At 45.9% G+C, this 19958-nt stretch overlaps 1 long non-coding RNA gene across 1 annotated transcript; it reads left to right on the plus strand.

Annotated features, from left to right (window-relative positions):
* The first annotated feature begins 4034 nt into the window (after window positions 1-4034).
* On the plus strand, window positions 4035-19368 carry LOC123797522 (uncharacterized). Its single transcript, XR_006780972.2, has 3 exons — window positions 4035-4127; window positions 16279-16346; window positions 18280-19368. It is a non-coding gene; the product is annotated as an uncharacterized LOC123797522 (long non-coding RNA).
* The last annotated feature ends 590 nt before the right edge of the window (window positions 19369-19958 follow it).

Raw genomic sequence — 19958 nt, forward strand, 5'->3', positions numbered from 1 at the left:
GGAAGGCTGGCACGGGTTTATGCTGCCAGGGATCAAAATTTGTCATCTGGTGGCGCTTGGAGGAAGTGTAGGCACGTGCCACAGAGCGCAAAAGCCACTACCGCGCTGTCTTTCCAAAGTACCACGGTGTGAGACCGCAGGTGTGATCGGACGGAGCAAAACTTCATTTGATGGGAGAAGGTTGGAAAAATCGTCGTTGATAACAACCCAGACTAATAGTGGCGTGGTAAGAATAAGTGAGACAATGTCTGTAATATTTTGTACCGTTTCTGGTCCAGCAGCTGCTTTAAAGTTCTAAGAGGGTACGTGTATGAGTCTACTCTGGCTTAAAAATCATAATAAATCAAAAACCCTGCAAGGGAAAGTGGGAGTGCCCTGGAGACAAGGCACTTCGTCCGTTTGTTTGCAAGGACTGTGTAGAGCCGGCTTGTGGGTGGAGTGGAGGGGAAGGGCAAGGTGACCCTGAGGCCAGTGGGCTGGGCCTTCGAGAATGAAGTGCCTCTTCTCTCATTAGACTTGGCATTTCGTGTGAGGTCCTTCAACCAAATTTTGATTCGTTCCGATCTTGCCAAATAAGTTCATTACAAATTTCTTAAAAGCCTAGCATTTGTCTTGTTTTTCAAGCATTTCAAGGTGCACTTTAGACCTTATCTGGGACCCCCAAATTTCTATCATTTCTCTCAGACTCTTCAAATTTATCTCCATTTTCCAGCACTAACACAGTATTTTGTAAAGGTATATTTCAACATACAGTAACACTGAACATAAATATATATGAATGAACAAATGAGCATTTCTTTATCTCCAAATGTAAAATGTCAGTACAGGTGCTCAAAAAAGCTAGTCATCCCTCTGCCACCAGCCCTCACTGAGAAGAACGTCCCAGAGCCCCTTTCACGCGGAGCCCTGCTAACTCTGTGACCCGCAATGGCGCAGCATTATCGGCGATGCCCTTACATTCAGCACCCATGCCAGGCTCGTTGTTAATCGCTAAGCCCTTCGGAGGGCGATGACCACAATGAAAGTGAACTCTTTCTATTGTGCAGCCACATTCCAAGAATAATTTTAAAACAATATATTTAAACACTCGAAACTAGCTTAGTTCTAATTTTTTCCAACATAACCATTGTTAAAATTCATGAACAGAAACTTCTGTTTAATTAGGAGTTGAATCATATTTCTTTTTTTTTTAAGATTTATTTATTTTTTAGAAGAGAGAGAAAGTTGCATGTGCATGAAAGGAGGGGTGGGGGAGGAGCAGAGAGAGAGAGAATCCCAGGCAGACTCCCCGCTGAGCACAGAGCCCAACCCAGGCTCCATCTCAGGACCCTGAGATCATGACCTGAACCGAAATCAAGAGTCGGTGGCTTAACCGACTGAGCCACCCAGGGGCCCCAGGAGTTGAATCGTATTTCTAAAGGTTCACAAAACATTAAAAGACACTTCGGAATAACTTGTTCCAAGGGCATATAACATTGACTTAAATATTAATGTTTTGAAGAGAAATGAAATTATATAATGTAAAATGTAACCTATCAGGTAAATAAATAAATAACATAATAAATAAGTAACATACCAGGTAATAAAATAACAGATTTCATAAAGGTCATACATGTTACTATATAACTGAACACCACGTTAGGATTTATTACATATTTCACAGCAGAAGTGGTCCAAATGTGTAATATGCCTAATTGGCAAGAATCTCTCATAGGAAATATTGGGATATCTAGATTGAAATTGATTCATGTGACTTCTATTAAATTGGCACATCTTTTTCTGATATGCGTTTTATTTTCCATAGACTTTCCTTTTTTTTAGTAATATATTTTAATTTCAGAGGGTGTGCTGTTTGGTATTTGCTTCTGAAAAATGAGGCTCTATCCAGTTCTTCAAAGTTTTAAAAAAACATCTCCAGGGGCGCCTGGGTGGCTCAGTCATTAAGCACCTGCCTTTGGCTCAGGTCATGATCCCAGGGTCCTGGGATCAAGCCCCACATCTGGCTCCTTGCTCCCCTGGGAGCCTGCTTCTTCCTCTCCCACTCCCCCTGCTTGTGTTCCCTCTCTCGCTGTCTGTCTCTGCCTCTGTCAAATAAATAAATAAAATCTTTAAAAACAAAAAAACAAACAAAACAAAACAAAAGTCTCCAAAATAATATGAGGGATTTCATGTCAAATATACTATTTTGATTTTCCTCACATTAATTATCCCTTGAAAGCAATTTTCACAATTGGCGGGTGCCTGTCTTAGTCATCTGCATTCCCATGTATCTTCCCCTTTCTGTGATTCTACTTTGCTTCTGGTTTTCTACTTCTGTTTGATATTTCTGCTGTGAAAGGTTTAAAATGGTGTCTGGCAGCCAGTTGTCATGCAGTCTGTGACTTACCTGTGAAACTAGCTATGAAAACACGGGGAACACTCACAGTGGCAGTGGAACTGAGACGCACGGTCAGCGTGCCGCCAGAGCCGGGAGGAGTCCCTGCCAATGCTGGGCTGCCGACCCCCCGCCGAGGAATGCCATCCCCGGCTGACAGGTGCACGGCACTTAGGGCAGAATCCGAGAGCTTCCTCTTTCTTGCAGGACCACATCCCGCAGAAAAGGCTTATCAGCACCCACAAGCAAGCTGAAGGGCTGATGCTTTAATAATAGTAACTAGATATTTTAGTTGAATTCTCTCGGTCACGCTTATAACAATGCCACCATATTGATGCAAATAGTATTCCCATTTTAGGGATTAAAATAAATCCTGAGGCTCATGTTTCAGTGATTTTTTCCAAGGTCCTGGAAGTTGGAGGTGGCAGGACTGCCTTTTATTCTCTGACTGTCACATTAAAGTCAGTGCTCCACCTGCTACTCCTGTCACCTGTCATCCTCCGGAGGGCAGCTCTGTGTGACAGCCACACTCCTTTTCCCCAGGTGGAGAATTTATACTCAGTCGATGCAGATGCCACCACCGTGGGACCCTCCCTCCCCTGCAGCTTTTCCTGGTTTTCTGAGGGGACTTCTGCTCTGGGTGTGCATGACGACTTGCTCATTAGGCATTGATACTTCAGAGGAAATCATTCATTCCTTTCATCCAATGACTTCTCCAATTTGTGTTCTCAGGGTTCACACTTTTCACTTGGTTATCTGGAGTTTATCTTCAATAGATTATCCAGCAGTGACCTATTCATTGAAGATTTCTGACTCCGTGCATACCCAAGGAAAGTTTTCTGTCACTTGCTCACACGTATGGTAACTTGAGTAGGTAAGAATCTCTCCTTCACCTCCCGTTACAGCATGTCTTACCAGCTCTTGTTGCATTTCATCTTCTAAAGAAGTATGGTGCCAATCTTTTTCTTTTCTGTTTGGAGAGAAACTCATTTTTAGTTTGTTTGCTTTTCGTGTATTCCTGGGTCTTTGTAACACTTTTTTCTTCGTCCTTGTAAATAAAAAATAGGCCAGAATGGGAGGAAAGAGCTCTCTGTTCAGTTCAGACCAAGACTGAGCCCCATCTCCGTTTCTCGTGCATGTTTTCCAGCTCTGAACCACAACTTATGTAATTACTGCTCTTGTCCAGGTCTCTCTGAATTCCTTGGGAAAACCTCTACTCCTTCCATGCAGTCTCCTTTCTCTTTATCCTTGAACATCAGCTGCCTTTTCTAAAGTCTGCTTCGCTCCCAACTGCCTTGTGTCTGGACCGAAGTTCACGCTGTGGTTTCTTATCTATTTCCCACTTCATCACGGGTTTGATTCCCTCCTGTTTTGACATCTGGTTAGGCTTTGAGTGTAAATAAATGAACTTTTTGTGTTCAATCGTATTGTATTAATTTGAGCTCCCTCCAGAAGCAGATTCCAAGATGGGGGCTGGTGTGCCAGCAGTGCATGTATGTGAGGTGATGGCTCCCTGGGTGGTGACATGGGGCAGGGAGAAACCCAAGGGCAGGCAGCCCAGTGGGCAGCTCCGCCCAGCTACACGTGTGCCCCTGAGTGTCACATGAGGGGCGAACGAGCTGGGTCAGCCATCTTGTGACCTGCTCCCCAGACAGGTTAGTGCCCCTGCACTTTGGTCTGTCACGGGAACAGGCACGGGGACGGCAGCACCAGGCAGAGGCCCGGGCAGAGAGATGTCCATACTCCTCGGGAGGTGAGTGCTGCAGGGGCAGACAGGGGAGAGGGGAGCGGGGCCAGGATGCTATCTGCTGCAACCATCATGGGAAAGAAACCTCTCCAAGGGGCCCACAAAATATCTCTCTGGAAATGCTGCCCCTTTCCACAAGTATATTATGAAAATTTTTTTAAAACAAGGAAACATGGTTATAACTACATTTAACTCTGAAAATAATGGGTTTCATTACTGATGTTGTGACTAAGTTACTCTCTACTGTATTTCCCACTGAGCACGTTTTACGTTTTATTTATTTATTTAACACTTTACAAGGCATCATACGCATAAGGAAAAGTACAAATACCAATGAACTTCCATAAATTGAACACACCCGTGTAACTACCATCCAGACAAGGAAAGTGAACACTAACTGCATTCCAGAAACTTCTCCGACCTGCCTTCCAGACTCTACCCTCCCCCACCAAGGGCAACTAGCTCAATTCTCACTTTCTATCAGAAGAGATTAGTGGTCCCTAATTTATGACTTCATGTAAGCAGTCAGCACATATGCCCCCTTTGGAGTTCAGCGTCTTTGTCCACCCTACGTTTTATTTATACAGTTGCATGCAGTTGAATAGCGTTTATTTCCTGTCCTGCATGGTGTTCCAGTAAGTGCACATATCACAATTTCTTTATCTGTTCTAGGCTTGATGGCCATGGGGGTTGTTGTCAGTTTGGGGCGATCCCGAGAGGCACCACTCTGCACCTGCTAGCTCATGACTCCGTGGACGTGTGCAGGCGTGTCTGCTGGGGCTCGACACTGAGAATGGACTTGCTGAGTGATCGTGACGTTGTGAGGTCACTGCATACAAAAGGGCTAGAGGATGGTTTTTCTCACAAGTGCCATCTGAGGGTCCGGTCATCCCACATCTTTGCCGACACGGGTGTTTTCTTGTGTATCATTGTAACCATTCCTTGTGTATGCAGTGGTATGGCATTATGGCATTAATCGGCATTTTCATGCTGACTGGTAAAGTTGAAGACCTTTCGTTTGCTTATTGGTCATTTGGATATCCTCTTCTGTGAAGAGTTTGCTCAGTTCTCTTAGGCATTTTTCTTTGGGGCTGCCTGTATTTTCATTTTTTTAAATTGATTCCTAGTAGTTCCTTATGTATTCTGGATGTGAGTCCTTTGTCAGGCACACGGATCGTGAACATGCCTTGTCTTTTCACTGTCTTCGTGGTGTCTTTTGATAAACGGAGCTTTCTAATTTTAACATAGAACGATGTATCAAAGTTTTCCTATATTGTTAGTACTTACTTGTGTACTGTTTAAGAAGTCTTTTCCTAGGGGCGCCTGGGTGGCACAGCGGGTAAGCGTCTACCTTTGGCTCAGGGCGTGATCCCGGCGTTATGGGATCGAGCCCCACATCAGGCTCCTCCGCTATGAGCCTGCTTCTTCCTCTCCCACTCCCCCTGCTTGTGTTCTCTCTCTCGTTGGCTGTCTCTATCTCTGTCGAATAAATAAATAAAAAAAAAAAAAAAAAAGAAGTCTTTTCCTAGTTCAAGGTCACAAAAACCTCTCTCTACATTTTCCTCTAAAAGCTTTATTGTTTACCTTTGCCAATGAGATCTGAAATCTATCAGGAAGTGATTTTTGTGTATGGCGTTCAAATACATCTTGTCTCCTGTGCGGAAAAGACCATTGACTCGGCACCATTTGTTGGGGAGAACATACCCCTCCTCACTGTGCTACAGAGGTGTTTGATAGCATACCCCTCCTCACTGTGCTACAGAGGTGTCTCTGTTTGATAGCAGACGCCTGGCACCCGTCTCTAAACTCTAGTCTCTTCTATTGGTTAATTTGTCTATCCTGACCTTTCCAATTAAGAATGGATTTCTCTTTGTTGTCCCTCTGCTCATCACGCACATACGAGTTTGTGGAGAAAGAGTAATTTTCTGAAATTGAGAAAGGATGGAATTTAATTAATGGTCTATTGGTGATGCTTTGTATATTCTGAGAAAATGAAAAAAAAATTAGTTTTAAGGAATGTTGCTAGTTTTAACTCCCGAGACTCTGGTGACAAGGTCACAATGGGGAAAAAAAAGTTAGGTAAACGGATGCATCGTTTGTCTGGCTGCATATTTATTTCGAAGATAACCAGTATCATTCTAGGCGAGTATGACTTGTCCTCAGATTACACCGGTTTCTTGTACTGCTGGGCAGGAGGGTGGTATCGTTCATCTAACTGACGGAGAGCACGACGGAAGGAACACGTGCTCTGCTGACATTTTAGCAAATGTGTCCTAATTCCGATGCAGCAAGAAAGCCCAAACCAGAGCGTCCGGGGCCTGTGTTTGCCACAGGGGTAAAGAAGGCAGTACAATCAAAAGAGCTGGTTGATTTCCTAACCATGGATCACTTTGGGCATGCTAAAAGCCCATAAAAGTCTTTTACAAACTGCTAAAAAATTCTTCCCAAATGTTCGTCTTAACTTAATGTCCCCAGTGAAGGCAATGTTTGTCATCTGCTTTGTTTGACAAAATAAATAAATAAATAATACACAAATGCATACATACAGAAATTCAGGAGGAGCAATCTTAGAACTTTCTCTATGCAGTTTAGGACACAAAATTCTACTGGGTTTACATTATTGGGCTTTAAAATGGTATTTTCATAAATTGATCCATTTTATTAAAAAGAACTTAAAGCCATAGGATTCTGAATCCATAGCCTGTGGGCCTGTCGTTTAGGTTTCATTAGGGACAGTAGCCATGAATACTTGGCAGCCAGAATAATCATTTGGTAAAACAGGAAGGCTAAGCAGTTAGGATCATTATTTTCTACAGACACACCTACCATGTCCCTGGGCTCCCTGTCTCGTCTCTGTCCTTCCCTGTCCCTCCGTCTCTCCCTCTCTCTGCGTGTGTACGTACATCTAACTGAAAGATCGGTTGGGTGTTCTCGGCGGCGCTGGAACGTGTTCAAGGAGTCTAAGCCAGCTAAGGAGAATCTTTGTATTCCTGGTTTGGACCGAGAAGCAGATGCCAGGGAGGCTGAATGAGGTGTGCAGGGCTGAGCGGAAGAGGAAGCCTGTAAATCTTATTTTTAAATGAGGCACAGCACAAAATGGGGCATTTGTTTCCTTTAGGAAGATAAAGGCTGAGGGTGGGCACAGTGGCAGAGGAGGACGGTCACCATCAGGGAGCTTCGGAGGGACTGGTGACTCTCGCCTGGGCGGGGAGGGGGGCTTCTTAATCAGGGTCTTTAGTCGGTGTGGTAATCAGCAGTGCCAGGCTTCCCTTGATAAGGAGGACCTGGTGGAGAAAACAATTTCAGAAAATCTCACCTCAAGTGCTAATCAGCAGCGAGGAGGCTTGTGGAATATTGTTTATGACATGGAAATACCTGCATGCTCCTTTTTATAGACTTTTCTCCCTCTTACCCTCTGACAGGAGAGAGCGAATCAAGAAAACCAGCCCTGCACATTTCTGAGCCCTCTCTCCAGGGGAAGCACAGGGTCCCTGGTGGGGGGCCTGGCAACCAGGTGTCTCTGAGAAGTCACCCTCCAGGAAAATACGAGGGGCTTCCGGGGCCCTTTTCTCTAGAAAGGAGGGAGTGCAATGCAGTTCTCGTTTAAGAACAGAGACAGCAAACCAGAGATGATCTGGAAAGCAGGATGCGCCCAAATCACGTCACCAGTCTTCCCATTTGACATTTTTAGAGAACATGTAGAAACTCCAGAGATTTTATAACCACGGCAGGTGCAGGGGCTTTGTGTAAAGTGAAGTCTCTTTTTTTTATCAGAGCAATAACTCTACACTCACGTCCTCGTGTTTGGTACTTGTTGCTTTCAGCCAAGGAGGCCTTCTCAGCCCACACCCAGGGATGGCTGAGCCCATTCAGGTGTCTGCCCTTCTCCCTGGGAGTCAGAAAGAAGCCGTTCGCGGGGGGCAGGGCCACAGTTGACAGGGAAGGCCGCTGTTTCTCCGGAGGAGTCAGATAATACAATTAGGAATGCACTAAATGGAGAAAGCAGGCTTTGACGGAGGGGCTGTGGGCCTCCAAGAGAACTTCCTGACTGTGGCGCCCAGTCCGGACCCCATGGACAGCAGACAAAGGAATTGTTTGCTCTCCCTCTACGAGGCAGGGCGGCCCGGTGCCAACTTGCCCACCACAGTTTGGAGGTGGCTGCCAAAGTCCTGTCCCCTTCATAATAGGGATGTTTGTCTTTGGGAAACACTTCAGTTCTGCTGCTGGGGTTTCTAGGGCATGAGAATTTCCAGTCCTGGAAAAGGAATAAAACACCCCGTCCCTTTCCCTGCTAGTGAAGTACAGAGGCCGGCTGCCCCCAGCGTAGGGCGGCTTTGTTTTTCCGCTCAGAGATTGTCTTTGATCCAAGCCAATGGAACAAAAGCTGATTATCTCACCTTTAAAAAGAGGGATTTCAGCAGAAACATCGATGCTGGGGGGAGGGGAAGTGGGACGCGGCCAGGATGCCCCTCCAAGTGTCCCAGGGTGCCCAGCCGGGGAGGAAGCCGCGAGGAAGAACACGCGGCACACAGGAGTCCTTGCTGCCAACACTGAAGACATTCTCCGAGGCGTCTTGCATTTACAGAGAGGAGGCCGTGATGACGCAGTCACAGTCACTCGCTTGCCTCAGCTAAGGGTTCCCGGGGGGCCTTTGTAACGTCATCGGGACAGGTCGGTTTGCTCCGGGTGATTTTCCCCATCTGGAGCTCCGTGTTGCACTTTCTTTGGCAAAGGAGCGTGCTTGACTCTTCTGGGTCTCAGCAAATCGGGGTGCCCTGTCATCAACAGGGAGGCCGACGGCCCCTTTAGAACGAAGCAGCGTCCCCAGGGCCTCTGCTCTGTTGTCTTGTAAGTTATGTCCTCTCTAACTTCAGCCTTGGACTTCCTTTTATTAGCAGAACTTTTAGAAGAAAACTTTCTTTTGTGACATTGGAGAAGTGCTGCTTTGTGCTTCAGGTCTTCCACTTAAGAGAGGGAACCAGCAAACACCTCTTATTTGCCAAGACAGTGGTATCCATACAAATTTATTCTAACCTGAATTCTGAAAGATGAGTTGTTCAAAATACATATACATATAGATGTATATGTGTGTGTATGTATATATATATATAAACACTTGGCTTTCAAGTTATGATTGAAAATATGTAAATTTACTCTACGTGTGTTTTAATAATAATAATTATGAGCCACTTTTGACAATTATATTTTAGGCATGGGATTATTCCTTTAAATGCGTTATCTCCTTTCGTCTATATGGCACTCCTAGAAGGCAGGCATATAATCCTCATTTTATAGGTAAGAAAATGGAAATCCTTAAAGTTTATAAGCCCTATCCATGTTCATATAACAAGTGGGGGTTCTGAGATTCAAACCCTAAGATTCCAAACTTGTCCCCTTACTCACCATACTGTACTTATAGTGAAAATTCCTGTACCTCGTTGGTACCCAGTATTTGCCCGGCTTGCCTCTGTGAGGGGTAGAGAGAGGTCCATGATGGCAGGAATAATTTTAAAAGTCCATGATGTCTTTTTACTGCTGATACTGAACCATGAAACAAGAAGCATCTCCAGCACAAGAGCCAATTCCTGGACAATGATTAAATGATACAGCGGGCCATGTGGTTCACCTGAGCAAACAGGGGGAGAGAGGATTTTTTCTGTCCAAATCGTGCCACCAGAACTGTTCTTGGGCAATGTCTGTCTTGGGCAATAAACCCTCTCCTTTTGAAATCCCAGGCTTTGTGCCCAGAGCGCAGAGATCCCTAATAAACGTGAAAGCATCGACTATGAAGCACGGATACTTGGTAAAATGATTTAAAAGCTGGCAAGATGAGCAATCCTAGGCGGCTCAGTGAGTTCAGAGAAAGTCCGTGTTGTGATGATCCACGAAAATATCGTGATGAGCTCAGCTCTTCCCACAACATGGTGCAGTAAATAGAGAAGTGCTCTTGCTGGGATTACACAGTTTTTGGCACTTTTTGAGTTTTCTTGATTCACTATGTACCATTAAACTTTTTATGATACTTTGTTTATTTTACGGACAAGGCATTAAATTCAAATTACATCTTGAATGAGATTTACTCAGTTCATGTCTCATTTGTAAGAAGGTCTCATCATCCAAGCTCATATTTCTAGGGCAGGAGAATCACCCAGACCTTAATGATAGGTTAGAAAAGAATAGGCTGATTCTGTCACCCAAAAATATCCCATGTCAAAGTTATTTTTGATCTCATATATTTCTCATTGCTGGGCAGTTTTGGAAAAGGACCTGGAAAATACTAACGTGTGTGTACATTTTCCAAAGTAATAAAATTGATAAAGAGTCCCTCCCTGTTCAGCCCCGAGCCATAACTGACATTTCACCGTTGATTACTGGCATTATGTTTCCAGTGACACGTGTGCCTGTGTCACGTGGGATAAATGGTGTTTCAGGTTCTTCCAGAAATTTCTTGCAAACCTTGAATTGCACTGACTATCAAATTGGGTCGTCCATGATTTCTACTCCCTTGTTTCCCTGCTAGTTTTTTAGGGATTTTCAAGAAAAAGTCAAATCTGTATGAAAGAAGGAAGCCTTTATTTACTATTAATTTGAAAGGAAACTATATCGCCCCATTTTTTTCCTTTCATCTCAGATAAACATTTTGTAGCATTTTTAAAATTGCAAAGGTTGTCTTCTCAATGGAAGGTCTTAGGCTCCCTTCAGGCTTCCAACACACAAGAAGAGGGTTCTATTATTAGTCTTAATTGTCACCCTCTTACGTTCCCCTCTGTTTGAGGTTAGGGCTTACTATTTCTAAGAATATAATGTTCTAGCAGATAAAACTGAAAGGCTGTGGTTTTAAAAACAATCAATACAATTTTAATCTGAATGGATTAAAATAGTTTGGATTTAAAAAAATTAAAAATTATAACTTAAAACATATTTTAACATTAATATTTGTCATTGTCTTAGATGACTCACACATTTGTTTTATTATGTATTTCAATTACAGAATAAAACACTGTTATATTCCTTAGGTTTGTTCTCTTTACACTCAGCACATATTAATAGGTTTCTACCAGAGACTGCTTACTCCCAAATTTGTCAATCACAACATGGCAATTTTGAATAAAAAGGATGTCGTTGTTAGTTTTGCATATGAAATGTTCACAGAAGGCCTTTTAGGTAAGTTCAGGAATGGCTCATACAAAGGCAAAGTTTAGTCCTTGGCCTCACATGTCCTGCAAGACCCCCAAAGGTCAGAAGCAAATGGAACCCGGGAAAAATGTGCTGAATATCAGCTGAGCTTAGTAATTGCTATTTTGAACATTTCCAAATGTAGATCTGGGTTAGGACTTATCTTTTCACTCATTCATTAATGTCTTCATCCAACACTTACTTAGGGATGCCTCACGAGGCCAAGCACAGGTCTCAGAGCCGGTATCCTGGGTTAACCAACATGCAAGGTGAAGGGCATGGCCCCCAGAAAGCCATGTCCACCCAGGGCTTCTGAGCTCAGTGCACAGTTACAATCCAGCTGCAAAGCCTAAGGGAAGAGTCCACAGAAAGCCACCCTCGCTTCTGTACCCATGACTCATTTGTGGTTTCCTCAAACCACCTTCAGATTCAATGATCCACTAGAAAGACTCACAGAACTCACTAGAACCTGAAGTCAGGCAGAAGAAGGGACACATGGAGCAGAGTCAGGGAAGCGTCAATTGCAAAGCTTCCTCTGACTCTGGGTGCGTGACCCTTCTGGCGCAGACATGTGACAACAAACATTGGGATTGCCAACCAGAAATATCGCCCGAGCCTTGGTGTCCAGGGATTTCCATGGGCCTCCAGCAGGTAGGCCTGCTTGATCCGTTGCTTGATTGCCCGCAACGTTAAACGCAATCTCCAGCACCTCCCTTCCCTGGAGGTGGACTGAGAGGCCACCATGAGTCCCTTCTTTAGCAGAAACTATCAGATGGGATCCAAGGGGCCCACCAGGAATGACTAAGACACTCCTATCCCAGGAGAAATTAGATAAGTTTAGAGGTTACTTCCAAATTGCCAGGGAAGAGGGCCAGACCTCTCTTTGGGCAAAGTCCTCATCGCACAGCTGAGAACACAGCAGTAAACAAATCAAGTCCCAGCCCACATGTGGGTTGTACTCTGGAGCAGAGACACACGGTGACTAATCAAATAGGAAAAAGATACTGTACTTCTGGATACACGAGGGGGGGAGCAGAAAAACAGATCAGGGAGAGGAGACAACATGGAAGCAGTGACAGGCGACATTGTAGATCTAGTGCCCAAGACAGGCATCACTGAGGTGTCTAAGCAAATAGCGGAGGGGGTGAGGAAGAGGACGAGGTGGACATCAGGCGTCAGAGGAAGAACATTACAGGCGAAGGACAGCGAGTCAGAAGTGTGCCAGAGTGTTCTAGGAGAAGCATGGCGGAAGTGAGCCAGTGCCATGGAAAATGAGGCCAGGGAAGGAGTGCGGTGTGTGTGGAAGCAGACATTGTGGGGCCTGTGGGCCAACGTCACTTGGCCTTTGGTCTCAGTGATAAGGACACCACCAGAGGGCTTTCAGAAGTGACATACTCCAAACTGGAATGGCTCATGATCCCCTTGGAACTCTGTTGAAAATAGACTGACAAGAGGCACGAAGAGCCCAGGACGCAGGGAGGTGAACATGGCAATCCTCAGAGCTTGGACTACGAAGGGAGAAGTGAAGGGACTGAGAGCTGGCCAGATTTTGAGGGTAGTTTGAATGTAAAACTGACAGGATTTTCTGATGTTTAAGATGGGGGATATGATAGGGCGCCTGGGTGGCTCAGTCGTTAAGCGTCTGCCTTCGGCTCAGGGCGTGATCCTGGCGTTCTGGTATCAAGCCCTGCATCAGGCTCCTCCACTGGGGGCCTGCTTCTCCCTCTCCCACTCCCCCTGCTTGTGTTCCCTCTCTCGCTGGCTGTCTCTCTCTCTGTCAAATAAATAAATAAAATCTTTAAAAAAAAAAAAGAAGAAGAAGAAGAAGACGAGGGATATGAGAGAAAGTGGGGAAGCCAGATTGGTTTTCCTGTTTTCCGCCTGAGGACCTGAAAGAAAGCATCGCCATGGGCTGAGGTGCCATGGTTGGCAGAAACGTGGGTTTGAAGGGGATGGTGAGGAGCCGTGTCCGGTATGGTTACATTCGAAGGGAGCTGCAGGGCAGTGGGTTGTTGGAGTTTAGAACACTGGAAAGAAGTCCACACTGAAGACATCCATGCAGGGGAATGCCCCCTAGGTGGCACGGAAAACCACAAGATTGGAGAAGACCAGCCAGGGACTTAGGGTCTATGGAAGACAGCCAGGCACCAAGTCCCGGGGCTCCCACACCTCAAGCGTGGGGAAATGGGGCTGGTCTAGAAAAGGAGTCCAAGGAAACGCAAACAAAACAGTAGGAGAAGATGCAGGCGGTTGTGACATCCAAAAGGCCAAGTGAAGAAATCATTTCAAGGGACCCTGGTGCCCCTGACAAAGCAGTTTTGGTGGCACGGTGAGGGCTAACTCTGCTTGGGGTGGGTACAGTTGAGCAGAGAAATTGAAGATGGGAGAGAGGCAATGCTTGTAGGTAGTCTGACTGTAAGAAGGAGAAGGCAGTGCAAAAGCTGGATACGTAGGAGTCTAGAGAGGTTCTCAGAGACAGGCAAAATAGCTGCATCTTATATATTTTTGTATTTTGGAGAAGAGTCTTGTGGGGAGGTTGGCTTCCCGGAGTGTTGTCCTTGCTTAGGTGAGAGGGGATGAGACCAGAGCCCAGTGCCCAGGTGGAGGGGTGCCCTTCGCTAGGAGGGGGGGGGGGGTCACTCATCCACAAGCATAGCAGGGGAGACAGAGCACGTGTGCATAGAGAATACAATCACAGCAAATAAACGTGGTGTGTGTACTTGGGCCAGGTGCTACTTACAGGCTTCACGACCGAAACTGCTGAAAAAAGTAGACAATGTTATTGTCCCTGCTTTATAAATGGGAAGTTAGGCACAGACCGAGTACATAATCCTCCATCCAGCGGAGGCGACGCTGAACAGGCAGTTTGGCGTGAGTCTGTGGCGTGCAGACATGGACAGAGGGGTGCACAGGTGACGGTGGGAGCAGTGAGATCTTCCTCTAGGGACTCCTACTGTAGCTAAAATAAGAGTTAAGGCCGTTGGACAAGAAGGAGGATGGAAGAGCAGGTGCACAAGGTTTAACAAGAGAGAGTGAGGTTTGCGATATTAGCCTGGAAGAGAGGGAGAGTGGCTGGGTAGGGAATACAGTTTTATGGCCAGCCATTACCAAGGGCCCACCTGAGGTTAATGCTCAAGACTCCAAATTTCAGTCCACATGGAGATGTATTTTTCTCCTGCTGTGTTCAATTGCAGATGTCCAGGGACAGGAGGGGACAAGTTGGGCTTAACCATGGTTTTCACTTCACCTGGACTGGAAGGGGGTTGAGGGCAAATCCAAGGGAGTGATCTCAATAACTGCTATTAGAATTAAAGCTGTCAAAGAAAGAAAGGAGACGAGGGAAGTGAGAGACAGAGGAAAGACAGGCTTGGCAGACTATTGGTCCTAACACACCGGCTAGTATGCCCTCTAGTGTAGACATTGATCTGGAAAATGAAGTGGGGAGTGGAGAGCAAATGCTTGAAATTTAGATTGCAGAATGTTTGCCGTTGCTGTCATGAAAATGTCTGAGGCTTGGCAAAGGGAACGAGTTGGTTGGAGTGTAGAAATGACAATCATCACAGAAGAGGTCAAGGAACAGAGAGGCCAGGCTAGTGGAAGGTCATCTTGGTGAAAATAGAAATCAGCGAGAATCACAGTAGGAACAGCATCGGGAGAGCAGAGGGGCCGGGAGCCAAGTCTTCGAGGAGGGAGCAGGAGTGTCCCTGCAGTGTGGTAGACGACAGCCACAGACAGGGTGGGTGTTGCCCGGCGACACCGTATCCAAATGCTCCTAAGTCCCCTTCTTTGTCTCGTGGCACGCCTCCATCATAGTCTTTATCTGGAAAGTACAGCTCGGCTGGAAAGGAGGGAGCTCCTGACCTGGGCTTGCAGGCCTCTTGGGACACAACAGTGTTCTAGGACGCTGCTCAGCACAGTTTGACTCTACGTCACGTATCGATCAGTATGGTAGATGCATCTGACTTGCCTTCCCAGCTCCACTGCGGTTCCCGTTACCAGCCCCAGAGGGAGCCCTTCCTTTCCAAACTTCTTCCACGGCATTTTCTAGAATACTTTATTACCACATTCATCAGGTCACAGTCATCCATATGGGGGCAGCCCTAGAGGGAAACCATGATTGGGAACAGATAATAGGGGACAAAACACCAGGGACAGTTCATTCAGGGTCGGCCATTTCGTATCATTTGAGAATTTGAGCTCATTTAATCTATGGATGGCAAAAAGGTTTCTTTTTGCACAATCCTTATCGCTAGAGTCTTTCAAGCTCTGGGTTGGAAGAGTCTGAGGCCACGTCTGAGGTCAACAGGGTTGTGCTGTGATGGGACAGCAGTGTCTGTCATGGGCAGTTTTTCCTAATCTCACATAAGGCCTTGTTTTGGATGAATTTAAGAACCTGGATGACCTAAAAGGAAATTGATGAGAAAGTTGATCCAGAGATGACATCAAGGAAATCGCCAAAGTCACAGTTTACTGTAGTGATGCAGAGTAAGGACGGGGATCTGCTCGGAGCTTCATGGGAATCGTAGGATCAGGTACCCTCCGTGTCCTGGGGGAGTCAGCGAATAGAAGAAGCTATGGTAGCAATAACAGCACATGCGAATCAGAAGAACTGGACTCCATCCGTGCTCTGTTACCGTCGTAGATGTGGGATGACACGGCGGCCTCACAGAGTTTAAGTCTTCCCTTCAGTAAAACGAGACATTTGTGCTAGGTCATCGCTATGAGAATTTCCGGCTCTAAAAAGTCAAACCAAACCGAAACAAACATGCAAACTGTTAAATTAATTAAACACGGAGGCCGTTCTACTGAGCTGGCTCTCATGCCCTGGCCTCCTACCCCAAGCAAACCAAAATCAAAGACGGTAAATGCCTCAAGGTCACAAAACCACAACCATAAGGACAACCCATCACAAAGAGCCAACTGGTCTTTAAGCTGCAGCCAATGGAACAGTCTCCTGTTTTGTTTCTTTACCTTCTCGCAGGCTCCTGCCCCAGGACTCCTAACCAGTTCCTGTTTGGTGCTGCCCCATTCAAATCCAATTTTGCTCAGGTAAACTCTTAAACTGTTTAATATACCTCAGTTTATCTCTAACACAACAAACACACACGCAGTAAGCTCTCCAAGACTGTCTCACCGGTTTTTCTAATTCTCCACTGTTTATATCACGAGGCAAAGGCAGATTGTTTTTCTCTCTCTCATGCTTCCATTGCCTCTAAATTAATAACATATGGCTTCATTTCTCTCTCTCACCTTCTTGTTTTTTAGAATTAAAAAATGATTATGCAGAGGTCCAGTAGTGGCGAGTAAAGACAATGAACGTCCTCGGACAGATTATACTGTTTCGGAAACTTTTATTTTGTATTTCATTTACTCCTCTTAGCAAAATAGGGAGCGTAGATATTAGGATCCCGACTTTACAGATGGAGTCACAGGGACTGAGAGAGTTTGTGTGACGTTGGCAAAGACGCAGTGCTGGAAAAGGAGAGAGCTTGGGGTACATGTAATCTCTAATCTCTAATTGCAATAGAAAACATTGTTTCTTCGTGTTGTCCTGCTCCATCAAGCACAATAAGCCGGAAAGACATGAGTTCCAGACCTCGTCTGGGTACTCTAGGAACCTGTCTCATCTCTCCCTTAAATTCCACGTTGGCCTTGGACTATGCAGAGAAGTGTTTTCCCCTGACTGCATTGTGTTTTGCTTGCTGAAATCCAAGAATTTGGAACACCCATCACTGAGATATACCTCCTCTCCTATGAAAATGCCTATTGCTCTAATTATCACATTTGAGATTTTTCCAAGAGGTAGGCTGTGAGTTTTGCAAGTCATTGCAGGGAAACCGTTTTCTGAGCAGACTCCTGGGGAGGGCAGTCATTAGCTCCTGCAGCATGCAAGGATCTTTTGAAGCTCTCCTACAGGAAACTTGAGAGTGAGTCAATGAGCAAATGCAAATGCTATTTGCTGCAAAACTACAGAATTCCTCTGGGGGAATGTGGGGCTGTAACAAAACAACTTTGAATTTAAGCAAAGTAAATTGTGGAAAAAAGGCTGTTTCTCACCCCACACTTTGGTTTGCTACAGCAGAAAAGAGTTTTAACTTCCCATTTCCTCCCCATTAAGGAAATAATTGAGGGTAATTTCATTCTTACACATAAACTGCATGGCTGTTTAGTTCTCTCTTTGAGGTCTTGGACAAAGGTGGTGCTCAGAGCCTCTGAGGCAATCAAAGAGACTTTATCTTACTGTTCTTGGAGGCGTGCACCTCAGTAAAAGGTTCTGGTGATGGGACTCAAGAGCCCAAGAGGAGAATGGTAATGAGCTCAACCCTAAAGCTGCGCCTTCGCGGAAAACTAACTGTAGGGATTATTTCCTGATTCCATTCTCGAGAGCTGGCCTCTGGTTTAAGCACTCTTAACTTACGTGCTTGAACATACAGGCATTTTTTTTTTGGAGAGGAAGGCACCACAACCTCCCAAGGCCCACAGACCTACCTTATCAGGAATGTGAGGTATGCACATTTTGTCCCTCCCATCTCAAACCTGCTAGTGTCACATCCAGGAAGGAGAATGTCTTCAAATGACAGAAACCACTGTCCTGGCTTCGAGGCAGAGGGGATGCTCACACCCGAAAACAAACATCTAATCAATACGGCCCAGAGCAGGAACTGAGGCAAATCATCTTGTGGGAACGTTCTGGAAACACCAGATCTATTTGGAGATCTAGTTCATCACTGTCTGGAAAACTATGCTGTCCTCTGTGCTCTCTGGTTTCTGAAAAAATTCTTGCAGGAGATTTCTTAATAGGCCTTGACTAATCTGTTAATCCTCCCAGGAAGAATGGCTGTATCCTTTGTATTAATTTTTTCCCCCTTGGATAATGCATACAAAGCATTTTAGTGTAGTGCCTGGCACTGCGTAAATACTTCAGTGTTAACTACTGTTTTTTCATTTGGTGAATGTATTTTGATCCCGCTGTGTTCTACAGACTACTACACACCGGAGAAATAGAAAGAAAAGTCACACGGCCACCTCTGAAGAGCTCCTACACTGATTTCTGTCTCAGCAGCTAACACAACGTCTCCCGTCCCGGAAGGTACGTAGACTGTGTAAAGAGGAGGAATGCGCTCATTGCCACTTGCAGCCCTCACTCACTCAGGCACGCCAGACCCAGACGTCTCCACCAAGCGCACGTTTCTGGTGTACTCCTTGAGAACTCCCCAGGCCATCTGAACAACGTGACCAGAGCTGAAATGGCTTACCCCAGACTGGAATACAACATCCCTTCTTCTGCCAACATCGGCTGTAGGCTAGCAGTGGTGAGCTGTGAACAAACTGTGAAATAAAGGACCGTCAACCCCTCTGTTGGGTCTTCGGAGTGCCTCCACTTTGTAGCTGCTTCTGTTCCTCTTTCTATTCTTTCAATATCAAACCTGATTTACTGCTACTTGGGAATATGTTCCCCAGTGAAAGCCAGTGATGGATTTCGCAGCCCATGTTGTATGCACTCATTTCTCACGTGGACTAGCAGTTGCCTGCCCTTTCCTCCTGCATCCCTCAGCTTCTCCCTAGGAGACCCGTGAGCACCCGCACGTAATCCACATAGGTTCCCAGGTGGAGGTCTCCGGACCCCAGTGCCTGGTCCCTCTCCATGCGTGCCCGCTTGCTGCCAATGCTGTCAGTGAAGCCCTCCTGGGCCCTCTGCAGGGAGCCCAGCTCCCTTGGCTTTTGCTTCTTAGTTGTCGTTAAAATCGAGAGAATTAGCTTTCGGGTTTTACAACAGATCCTAACTTTGCATTCTGTGTGGAGCCAGGCCAGACGACCCATGCAGAATGCCGGAGTATGAAGGGAAGGCAGCATGGATCTCTTGCTGCATGACACCTTTCTTCTCACAAACCTCCCTTCTCTAGTGAGAACCCCACACTCTGCTGCTCCCTGAGCGGTGGGGCTGTCACGGAGGGGTTCTCTGGTCACATCTGATCAGGAATCGCAAGGAGTTCCCGTGCAGAGAATTTTCCAGCAAGTGTGTTGGCTGGGAAAAGTTCAGATGTGGGACTTGGAAGGTGCAAGTAACCTAGCTCTCGGCCCCTTCGGGGTGGTCCGCCAGACTGCAGCGGGCAGACCCCAGGTGCTTATTAGGAATGCAGAACCTCAGGCCTTCTCCCACACAGGCTGAGTCAGAAGCTGCATGGTAACGAGAGTCTTGCACTTTTGATGTGACAAGCAGCGAGCCCCCCTTCTCTAGCAGCTGGGAAGAACCCAGCGACCTTTACTTCCAGAATATTTTTTAAGTGCATGCTTCCTTTGCTTGTGGGTGCCACTACCCATATTATCATTACAGACAGGTTGTGGAAAACCGAAGTTTCTTAGCAAACTTCACCAAATCCAAGGAGGAGAGGCCTACATCTAAATATAGTAAATATCAAGTACAAGCCTCATTAAAAATTGGCATCTCTCATAACCGCCCTGAGGAAATTCACTTCTAATAGCCACGGACGAGATAAAGTAGATTGATTCTCTGTCTCCACAAAGGACTGACAGGGGGCTGTTAGCTCGAAGCAAGTGCTGCCTTAGGGGGCTTGGTGGGAGTCGCAGGGAACAGGGGGATCAGCGGCGCATCTCCTGACAACATCTGAAGAGGCAATTTCGATAAGAATCACAAATCCT

This window comes from Ursus americanus, chromosome 11 (assembly GCF_024610735.1).
Source record: "Ursus americanus isolate L20-20 chromosome 11, mUrsAme1.1.p, whole genome shotgun sequence".
NCBI lineage: Eukaryota > Metazoa > Chordata > Mammalia > Carnivora > Ursidae > Ursus > Ursus americanus.